Here is an 11,356-nt window from a genome sequence, read left to right as displayed (position 1 = left end):
GGCTTCCACTGTTGACACTATCAGCAGGCACACCAGTTGTAGTCACAAGGGCTCTTTCTCGATTTGGTGTAACAGGAGCAGCAGGCTGAGCTGGAGTTTGTTCATCATTCACCTTGGGTTTCGTACAGTTTCTAGCCAAATGACCCTGTTCATGACAATTATAACAGCGATATTCAAACGGCATCTTTACGGGTCCTGTGAACTTAAGATTTTGCCATTTGTTTTTCCCTGTCTTCCTCACAAAGTTTTTAGCTCTAAAAGCCGCCATAGCCATCTGCCACGTGATATCCATTTCTTCCACATCCTCTGGATGAATTTGATCCAAATCATCCATGGAAAACTTAGGAGGGTCAAGATTTCCCGAAGCAAAGGCGTTCATGCAATTTATGACAGATGCTGCAATTTCAAGATTTTCCTTTGACTGCCTAGAGAAGAAAGCAACCATTTCATTGCTAGCAACAGAAACAGAAGGTGCAGCAGAAGTCTTTCCAGCACTTGCAGAGGAAGCTTGAGTGGAAGACCCTGAGTTGTAGACATTTGCTGAAGTGGGAGCAGGTTTAGTATTGCGAAACATTTGGAATCCTCCTTGAGACAGAAGAGCTGTATTGCTGTCACTGGATGCAGTGGGGGCTATAGAAAAACCGGCAGCCAGCATGCTGTTCTTGTAGTTAGTCTCTCTCTGCTTGTCATCCAATTCACAAGCTTTAATATGCGAGATCATCTCAGACAGGGTGCATCTTGCAAGATCTTTTGTTTTCTTTATCATAGCAACATGATGATCCCAGCTCTTGGGTAATGCATTGAGAAGTTGCCTATTTGTCGAAGCATTTGTGGTGTGAATTTCTTCCATTTGCATTTGAGTCACCAGCTTGACAAACCTTTGGATCTGATTATCCACTGTTTCACCATAAATATGGTTGAAGTTGTTGAAATTCTGTTGCAGCAAGTTCCTTCTGCTTTCTTTCATGTCCTCATTACCTTCATACACTTCCACCAGAGAGTCCCAAAGTTCCTTGGCAGATTTACAAGTGCGAAATCCCATAGCAATGTTTGGACCCAAACCCATGGTCAGATAAGAAAGAGCTCTATCATCTTCTTCAACAATAAGCAGATCATCTTCCGTGTATTGATCACGAGGCTTCTTTACCTTGACTTCAGGTTCAGTAGGGCTTTCCATCATGATCTCTCTTGGTCCTCTCAATATGCTGCGCCATAGCTTGTAGTCTTTAACTTTCAGATGCTGTTCAAATCGCCATTTCCACTCGGGAAAGTCATTAGCATCAGTTAAACGTGGAATACGCGTTGTGGTTCCTAGCTTTGAATCCAATTCTTGTTGCTGAGTTAAAGCAGACAATTCACTGTTGGTGGTTGACATTTTTAATAAATCAGTTAATTAATTGATTGATTTAATTAAGTCCAAGTCAACAGTCCAAAAGTCCGTTTCAATTTGTCGTTGCGAGTCGTAACTGGGTTGCGAGTGGAATGTGCGAGTCGTAATGAGGTGATTTCGAGTCGTAATGAGGTGTTTGCGAGTCGTAATCGTAGACGGTTGCGAGTCAGGTCAAACTTGAATGCGAGTCGTAACCAATATGGTTGCGAGTCGTAACAGGACAGGATGAGCCGAAACCGTGGTTGCGAGTGATGATCAAAAAGCTGGTTGCGAGTCGTAACTGGGCGAGATGAACCGAAACCAAGGCTGATTGCGAGTCGCAACTAAACCGTGATGAGCCGTAACTGGGAGATTGCGAGTCGGAACCTGCAAAACAGAAAGTGATAAGGACTGTTTACTCGCAATCCCGATTTTTCAGCAGTTTCCAAAATTCAAAGATTTGGTAATCTTTGAATCTGTTGAACCAATATCCCGAGATTTCAGCAAACACCGAGACTGAAATCAAACAGAACCAAAATCAGTAATTTTTCAAGGAATTTTTCAGGAACAGTCGATGAACAGATCTGCATACACACTTCAACAAATCGAATCAGTAAAATATGAGATTCTTGAATCTGATTGATATCAAACCGAGCCTTTGAATGGCTTCAATGGCTCTGATACCAATTGTAAAACCCGTGAGGATCACAATGATATCAATCTAACTTTGTGAGAGTGCGGAAACCAAACACAAAGGTGATTCAAGAAACAATATATATAGATCGAATAAAACACAATGAATAACAAAACAAACCAAACTTGCATTCAACTTGAAGATGACTGATACAAGATCGGTAGGAACTCGGTTCCTTGCTATGTGTCGCTCCCTGCTTCTATTTGGTATCAACAACCCTTAATCTATTGATTAAGGGTGTTTAAATACACTACATAAGGGCCGAAACCACTCAAGCCCATGCGACACACTTACAAGCCCAACCCACATAAGATTAACCCAAAACATAATTAAACTAATTACAAGATCAATCCCTATATATTGTTAACTTGCATGAATAAACCTTTAGGTTCCAACATTTTTAAATCTCTTTTACTCATTCTTTACTTATTATTCAATATTTAGCCTTTGTTAAAAAAAAATAGTTGCAAGTCTGATAAAAATTTGAAAACATAACGTTCGAAACCTTTTTCTTTTTAAGTCTTGATTTGAGTTATATCAAAAATTCTATATATAGTATTGACTTTTGTTTTAACTTGTCGCACATTGCGGCGGCGGCGAAACTTAAAGTAACTCAAATTTCTATCATCAAATATCTGACCCATTTCCAAGAGCTTCCTCTCAGCATCAACCACCCGACATCGAAGTTCGGCAGCAACAGTTTGAGAGGTTTTCAGCTCGCTCAATAGTCCCTCGTTTATGCCCCTCAACTCGTTGACCCTTTGCAACATGTCGGCCCCCCTGAAGAAACCTTCGCAGATGGACAAACAGTACTGATCATCAAAAAGTTCCGGATCCAGCGCGAAGTTCATGAACTTGTGAGGGGGAGGGACGACATGAGCCATGAAATTTCGGGCAACTTCGGGAGTCCCTACAATAGTGGAGGGGGTTATCCTCCATTTACGGACATATGGGACAGGGAGCCCCTCAGTAAACATGGGCGCCAAGGGAAAGTGAGGTTGAAAGCCCTCTGACAACTTGAATTTGCTGGTACCAGTGGCCTGGGCGGAAGAAGCTTCAACGGCAGGATAGGTAGGAGCAACATTCACCTCCGGGGCTTTGCCCTTAGCCCGGGATGAAGTAGGAGCCGCAGGGATCAAAATTGGGGCTTTAGAACTCCCCTGATTCATGTATATACAAAAAGGAGGGAGGATAAAGGACTGAAGCATGCAATGAAGGAAATAAAAAATATATAAAATCATGATGAACTTACAAGGAGAGGTTCGCTAACAAGGCTTAAGGATGGCCTCAAGGTCTTCAAGTGTTTGGAAAAAGAAGCCTTGGTGTTAGTCGGGGGAACCTCGGAGGTAGCCCGGGATGCTGGAAGAGACTTTTGACCACTGGCACTCCAAAGCCTTAGACGGATGTTTCGGGGGCTCAGGGACTACAACCTTGGAACCAGCTTCAAAACCTGCCTTGCGTTTCTGGGATAATCGACTAGCTAAATCCTCATGCTTTTCACTACTAATATTCTTCAAAGTGGGGGAGTTTTGAGAACCCTCAGTTCTCTCCGAGGAGCCTCCTCCACTTCCCCCACAGCAATAAAACTCCCAACATCAGGAGTTTTCCCTTCAAGAACATTTCCCATGTCCGGGTTAACCATACCACCAACCACGAATGACACCCCCATACAATCCGCCCGTAACAAACTCCACAAAGACATCTCTACAAAGATAAACAGGTACTAGAGATGACTGGGCAAAGCAAAAAACAAGGGCTGCAAATCATAATGCGGTCAATGCCACTACAAAAACAAAAGGTTTACCTTTCTTCTCACAATAAGCCTTGGGACGAACAAGGTATAGGGGGCTCAGACCCCCCATGGCCAAAATCCCTTCCGGGAAGTTGAAAGCCCTAGTAGGATATTCGTACATCCTCTTCCACAAAACGGTCTCTTTTGCTGAGAGTGTAGGAACGCTATCATCGATAACCGCCTTCGGATCCCTCAATAGGGGAGACTCTGGGATCAGGGAAGCCGATACGAAAATAAACCTGTTCTTCCACTCTTTTGGGTAAGTAGATGTCGGCATGAAAGGGTAGTGGGGCAAAGAAATGATGTCCTTTCGTTTAGCAAATGTAAACCAGTCCACGTCCGATTGGAGCCGGTAGAACATACGAAAAAGGGGTACGGACGGCTCACCGAAGACGGCAACACAAGAGAGTTCGAAATGCACAATCCTCATGAAGGCAAGAGGATGCAATTGTGAAAAATGTATGCCATAGTTCTTTAGGAATGCTACCTTGAACGTCGACAGAGGGTAACCGACGCCGCAGATGGAAAATGAAAGGGTGTAAAGAACAATACTTTCTAGCGTACAGTCGGCCAGATCATCCGGGTCGGGCAAACATGGGGAAAATTCTGAAGGAATCTGATAAGTTGCAATGAAGGGATCAAGATCCTCCTTTGTAAGGATGGAACAGATTAGCAATCGTCGTGTTCGGCTCATAGTTGGAGAGATCGGAGAATAAACAGAGGTAATGTTAGAGAAGAAAGGAGAGGAAGTTATGGTAAAATAAAGAGTCGCCTAGGGTTTTAATGAACTTGCAGACTAGGGCGGTAACCGTCTAATCACCAATTTAAAAATTGAACTGTGATTAAGGGCACATGTTTTATAACAAAGATCCCCAACCGTTGGATCTAAATGCTCGATTTAAGGAAACCGTTGGAAGTTACCATCATTAAAGGGCCCCACCGTCACAGACTAAGAGACGCTGCTACAGTCCTGGAGCCACTTTAATTCAGCCCAGGCTCACATGACTCGGGTCTCGTGACCTGGGGCTAGAGATGACTTGACGACGAGGCCCACTTATTGCTCAGTGGTCTCGTCTTGGGCTCCCATTTTATTTGGGCTCGCCTATAGGCCCATATCCGGCTTTATCTCTTAAAGGAGACTATGAATTGTGGCGGGAAAAAGGATGTGATATCTATGAGATATCATTAATTGCTCGAAATAAAAGAAAGAGGATATCACCAGAAACAATACTTCACCAGCAGCTCGCATCATTAATGAGTGAATCATCTGACCGTTGGGGCTCAGACACGTGTCTGAGTTCCCTAATGGCCTAATCAAACCGTTAGATGGGATGAACAGTATCTCCCAATGTTAAGATCTGAGTTTCTTTCTTATTGTGTTTTTGTTTAGAAATTAATTGAGATGAACAAGTAATGCAACGGAATTAAAATGGAAATAAACTTTGCACACAATCAAACAGGATAAATGCTTTTAACACACAAGTTTAACATTGAACCGAATGCTTGAATTTATTCCAAGATTCAATTACAATATGCATGCATGTAACAAACTACCCCTCAGCCTGAGCTCACAGTATTTGCTCGTACAGGATGACAAGTGGTGAAAGAGCTCAAAGAACAGTACAGGGTACTGTTCTATTTATAGGCACGAGCAAACCACTGAAGCATCTTGGCTGACGTCACCATGAAAGTGACATCTAGCCTCCTAACAAACTCTAACTACTGATCTAATACAAACACTGCTATGCTAACTACTGATTACAATACTATATAAGAAAGACTAAACTACTACTTTTATCCTTCCACTGTTGTGACTCCAGTAGTACTTGGTTCTTCAGCAGTGCTTGACCCATTGCAGTAGATTGATCAACAAGGATTTAGTCTTAATCAGTCTTTAACTTGATCAGCAATTGTAAGTCAGCAGATGTTGTAAGGGGTCAGTGGATGGAGGTCATCAGATGTTGAAACCATTTTTAAGGGGAAAGAATGTAAACATAACTATTTTGGATCCACTGCTCTGATCCGGTTTAAGCTTTAATCAACTATTCCTCTGGTAGGGTTCAATCCCAACAATCTCCCCCTGGAACAGATGATGCCAAAACCCTTCATTATTGTAGATCTTTATTGTCTCATCAGCAGTTCCCTTATCTGACCTTTAAGTTGTAACTCAAAGTCTAGGGCATTTGTATCATCTTCATCCCTGCAAAGTATAAGATAAAGGAGATCCTGCAGATCTTCAACACTCAGGCCTAGTGCTTGTTCCCTTGATATTTTCTTCACTTCTCCACTGGATTTGATCAAGGTCAATACGTGGGTCTGTTTGTCAGTCTTCCACTTTAGTATTTTTGAATCCAATGGGTTTCTTGGGAGATTTTTATTTGATGATGAGTTGGGAGATGGTGGCCTGGTGATAACTGGCTGAGCAGTGCTTTGAGCTTGAGCAAGTTCAGGCATATCAGCTATTATATCTTTGAGGACCATTTTTATAATTTCATCACCTGCTGCTATATCCTCTGCTGTTTCTGCATCCATCTGTTTTTGCCTCCTTCTTTGATAAAGGATGGCACCAGGTGGAGCAGTGGCTTTCCTTACTTGCAGTTTTGGTGGTCTTGTTGAAACCACTGCTTCAGGATAGTCAGGTTTTTGTGGAATATTTGGATTTGTCTTTCTTAGTTCTTCTAACCTTTTGTAGCTGGCCCTGACTTTGTCTTCTTTCCACCTTGTCACCTGATTTCTTGACTCAAAATCAGCAGTGATAAGTTCCTCTTTCATTCTTTTGATCTCTAGCACCTTGTTTGGTACATTCTTCAAGTACTTAACCAAACAGGAGGAGTGTGTTTGACTTTGTCTTTGTTCATTTTTTCAATTCTTTCCAACTCCTCTTTGAGTTCACCAACTGTCCATTCTTTATATTGAGCTTTGTCACCTTTGTACCTTTTGAAGGCCATAATGTGCTCAACATAATGTTTCTTCAAGGTTTCATCATCTCTTTCATACAACTGCTGACAGAGATTCTTTGCAAACCTTTCCAATGTACTGACTTGAGAAAGCAAGAATTGATAATGTCTTTGAATCTCCTTGTCAGATTTTCCTTGGGTGTTTTTCTTAGAAATATCCTCAGCCTGTTGAGCCGTTATCTTCAAATACTCTTCAATATTATTTGGCCTTGGATATCCTTGGACAGATGGTAGATTCCTTTTAGCAGGGGTCATCTTCAGAATAAAAGGATATAATCTCTTCTCTGACTGCTATAAGTTCCAAAGGAAATTGGACACCTGCAGGAGTGATGGCAGTGTTTGGTTGTTGTACTTGGGCTGAATAGAGAGGAACAGGGTTTGGAATAGTAACAAGTGACAAAGGTTGTGAAGATGTTGGTGGTGGAGAATCATCATCTTTCAAAATGATCCTTCTCCTTTTTGGTTTAGGAGAGGCTGATGATGTTTTGGTTGGTTCAGTGGTGGTAATTTGAGTGGTGGCTATTGTAGTGGAAGTGATTGAAGTGGAAGTTGGCTGACTAAAAATTGTTGAAATAACTGGTGTTTCAACCACTGTTGTCATTACAACTGATGATATGTCATCAGCTATCTTCTGCTTTTTGGCAGGAGGTAATGGTGGTTTTGTAGTTGTTTTTGGTGGTGAGGTGATTTTTGGTGGGGCAGTGGTTGATGTGGGAGCAGTTGTTGTAGTTGAAGTGGTGGTTGTTGGTTTAACAACTGCTGAAACCACTGAAGTACTAACAGTTGTTGATACAGCATGTGTTGCAACAGCTGTTTGGGTGGAAGATTGATGTGTGGAGGTTTTAGTAGGTTTGGGAGTTTGCTTTGTGGATCTGGATGGTGTTTGTTTGGGTTCCCTCACTTTTCTAGTGGGATTCTTTCTTTTTGGCTCAGGATTTTTATCATCCTTTGGCTCAGAAATACCCTGCTCATTCAGCTCCATAAAAGCTCTTTTCTCCTGTTCCCACCTGGCTTTAGCCTTAGCCTCCCTATCCCTTTTTACACTTGTTTTTGGATCAGCAAGTGCATTAGTGGTTACATCAATCTTTTTGGTTCCATATGGCAAGGGAATATCTGCAAGCATACTATCTTTTTGTGGTTCAATATACGACCATCTTCATACACTTTCTTTTTTAACTGCTTTAATTTCTCCCCCTTTTTGGCATTATCTGTTGGAGGGTTATCCACAAATATAACAGTGGGAGGAGCAGTGCCAGTGGTGTTCAGCAAATAGGCCTTTATAGCCTTGATGTCAGCCTGGGTGTCTTTAAACCTTGACTCCATGAGATTTCTGATCTTTTGAACTTGAATCTCATGTTGCTGATCAGCTAATTCTCTTTGATGTTGAAGCAATGGTTGAAACAAAGTCCACAGCTCATCTGTAGAAGGAGCAGATGATGGAGCACCTGTTGGAGTTGGTGCAGCAGTGGGTGGTACCTTTTGAACCTTCAACAACTGTTGCAGCATGTCTTTGATTTCTGAAACAGAAGTGTCCAGTTTGTCAACTCTAGTCGTCAATTCTTTGTACATTAAACCATCACCCAACTTAATGGGATCATCTGATTTCCCACATTCAGTGGTTGTAACAGTGGTTAACTCAGGGAATGTATTCCAAAAGTCATCCACTGATGCCCCTTTTTCTTGGAACTGGGGACTTCTTCCTTCAGCTTGGGTGACCACTTTTAGTGAACCAGTAAATACTGGATGCACCATGGTTCCCAAAGAAGGAATTGCCTACAAGGAAGTCTGATTTATGTAACTACTGTCCAAGTGCAAACCAGTGGGTTTCAGCACTTGTAGTAGCTGCTTCACTTGAACTACCACCAAGAGTTACTTGTAACTCAAGGGGTGTAACCTCCTCAGGTGTTGTTGGTGGGTTAGCACTGATTGAAACACCAGACCCAGTCACTTGTTGAGGTATGTTCTCATTGACAGGTGAGTGAGAAGGACTGGTTTGTGTCTGGTTCAAATCAAGAGCATCCAACAATAGCTTTGTTTGTGGGGGAATTGTGGCAGTGAGTATGGGTGTAGAAAGCGAATTTGCCTCGGGCAGTGGGCTGTGGATGATGGAAGCAAGTGATTCCAGAGCATCATATTGTGGTGTCCCTATTCTTACAACCTGTTATTTTTTAGAAGAAGCAGGAGGAGTTGCAGGCATGGGTTGAGATCTTTCTACCATCTGTTGTGAGGAAGTAGTAGCAGTGGTTTCTGGTGACTTTTGTGTTGTCACTGGCAGTTGCTCTGGGATCTCATCTTCCAGAGTTGCCTTTTTTGTTTTAGGTTTAGGGGGTTTTTGAGTTTTCTTTTGTCTTGGTTTTCTGTTGGTTTTAGGTGTGGATTTCACAGCAGTTGTTTTGCTTCTGTGATCACCTAGAGCAGTGGGCTCAGCAGCAAGTGCCTGAGGAGCAGTGGTAGCTGCTAAATTCTGCTCAGGAGCCTCTGCTTTTCTTTTAGTAAGGTTTGATAATCTTGTAAAAGTTTCAGGTGTTAAGCCATTTATTTGAAAAGGTTCACCTTGGATGAGCACATGTGCATCATCCTTTCCAAATTTCTTTTGAAAGTAAAAGCTTAGGAACCTTGGAAACAATAAAAATGATTTTGTAGTAACATTTTTGACTAAATAATCAAAGATCTCCTTGGAGTAATTAAAATTTTCATTATGTAAAATAGCATAACCCAGGTATTGGATCTTTAATGGTATTTCGTTAAAAGCATTTGTTTTATTTGAAACACACATCAAGAGGGTATGGAATAAAAGTCTTGTTGCAGGAGGAAAGTTACCTTTTTGTAAGGTATCCCTCCTCATTTCTTCTGCATACCCCCTTTCAAGAAAATCAGTTTGATACTCGATTTTAGGAAACAAAGTTTTACCTTGCTGATCATCGAGTTCGAATACCTCTGAACTGGATTGTGGTGTGATTTTAACCGGTTTACCCACTATTGAGGAATTGATGGCTATGATGTCCTCACCTTGAGTTTCAAGAGTGGCATTTTTCGAAAATTCTCTCTGGGTTTTCAGGTAAATCGGAGCATCAGCAGTCAATAAAGTTTTGTACTTTGAAGACGAAAGAGCGTCAATGATGGAATTGTAGGTTTTAGTGTGAGTGGGTTTTGTGAGCAGACCCAAGTAATTGTGAGGAGCTTTGTATGGAATTTCGATGGCTTTTTCAGTGGGTTTTTCAGATGATGAAGACTTTGATTTTGTCATTTTGAAGAAGAAGAATGATGAATGATTTGGGAGAGATGGATGATAACTGTTTTGAGAAAGGAATTTGTGAATTCGATTCGACAATAAAAACCTTGTTTGGGGTTTTGCTCAGGGTTTTATAGGGGAAAGGTGAATGCTGACGTGGCAGCGGTTACAAAAGATTCGACCGCTATGTACTGTCCACGTGCCAACCCCTGTTGAATAATGAAGGACAAGTGTTTTACGAAACCACTGATGGAACAAGATCAGTGGTTGTGACGGTTAGAATGAAAACAATGGGTGACTTTCACTATCAGTGGATAGCATATCAGTGGATAAAACACTGATTTTGAACAACAGTGATTACCAAGAAAATGAGAGAACAGAGGTTGACTTTCAGCAGTGGACAGCTTTTAGAGGAACAGATGTTTGAACAAAACAGTGGTTATGGCAGACTTTTAAGGATTTAATGAAAAATTCATTTTTAGCTATTTTTAAGGATGGATTTTTTATTTTCTGAAAATATTTTAATGCTTTTATTCATAGAAAAACAAGATTTTGCTTGTTATTCCATGTTCAACATGCCAATCCTAGAGATCAAGCTTTCAAAGGTGGATGTGTCTAATGCTTTGGTTAGTACATCTGCCAGCTGATCTTTAGTTGGAACATGATGCAGAGAAATCAAACCTTTTTCAGAGCAATCCCTCACAAAGTGATGTCTGATATCAATGTGCTTGGTGGTTGAACGGGAAACTGGATTTTTGATGATATTTTCTGCTGCCTGACTGTCCAACATGAGAGGTGTCTTTAAGCCAGTGATACCAAAATCCAGCAACTGATTTTGAAGCCAACGCAGTTGGGCTGTACAGCTTGCAGCAGCTTTATACTCTGCCTCAGCAGTGGATGTGGAAACAGCTGCTTGCTTTTTGCTTTGCCAAGACACTAAGCAATTGCCTAGGAATTGGCACCCTCCTGAAGTGGACTTCCTTGCTTTGTCACATCCAGCAAAGTCACTATCTGAGAAACCTGAAAGCTTGATATTTCCACCAGTTGGATACCAGATGCCAAGTGTGGGAGCACCTTTTAGGTATCTGAATATCCTTTTTACAACAATAAGGTTTGACTTTCTAGGGCTGATTGGGATCTTGTACAAACACATGTTGCAAACATGATGTCTGGCCTAGATGCAGTTAGATACAATAAAGACCCAATCATGCTTCTATATAAAGTTTGATCAACCAAATCATCATTTTCCTCATACATGACTATTTTATTGGTTGCAATGGGTGTACTTCATGGTTTACAATTGATCAGGAAA

This window comes from Helianthus annuus, chromosome 3, assembly GCF_002127325.2.
Source record: "Helianthus annuus cultivar XRQ/B chromosome 3, HanXRQr2.0-SUNRISE, whole genome shotgun sequence".
Lineage (NCBI taxonomy): Eukaryota > Viridiplantae > Streptophyta > Magnoliopsida > Asterales > Asteraceae > Helianthus > Helianthus annuus.
This window is presented reverse-complemented; position numbering follows the sequence as displayed.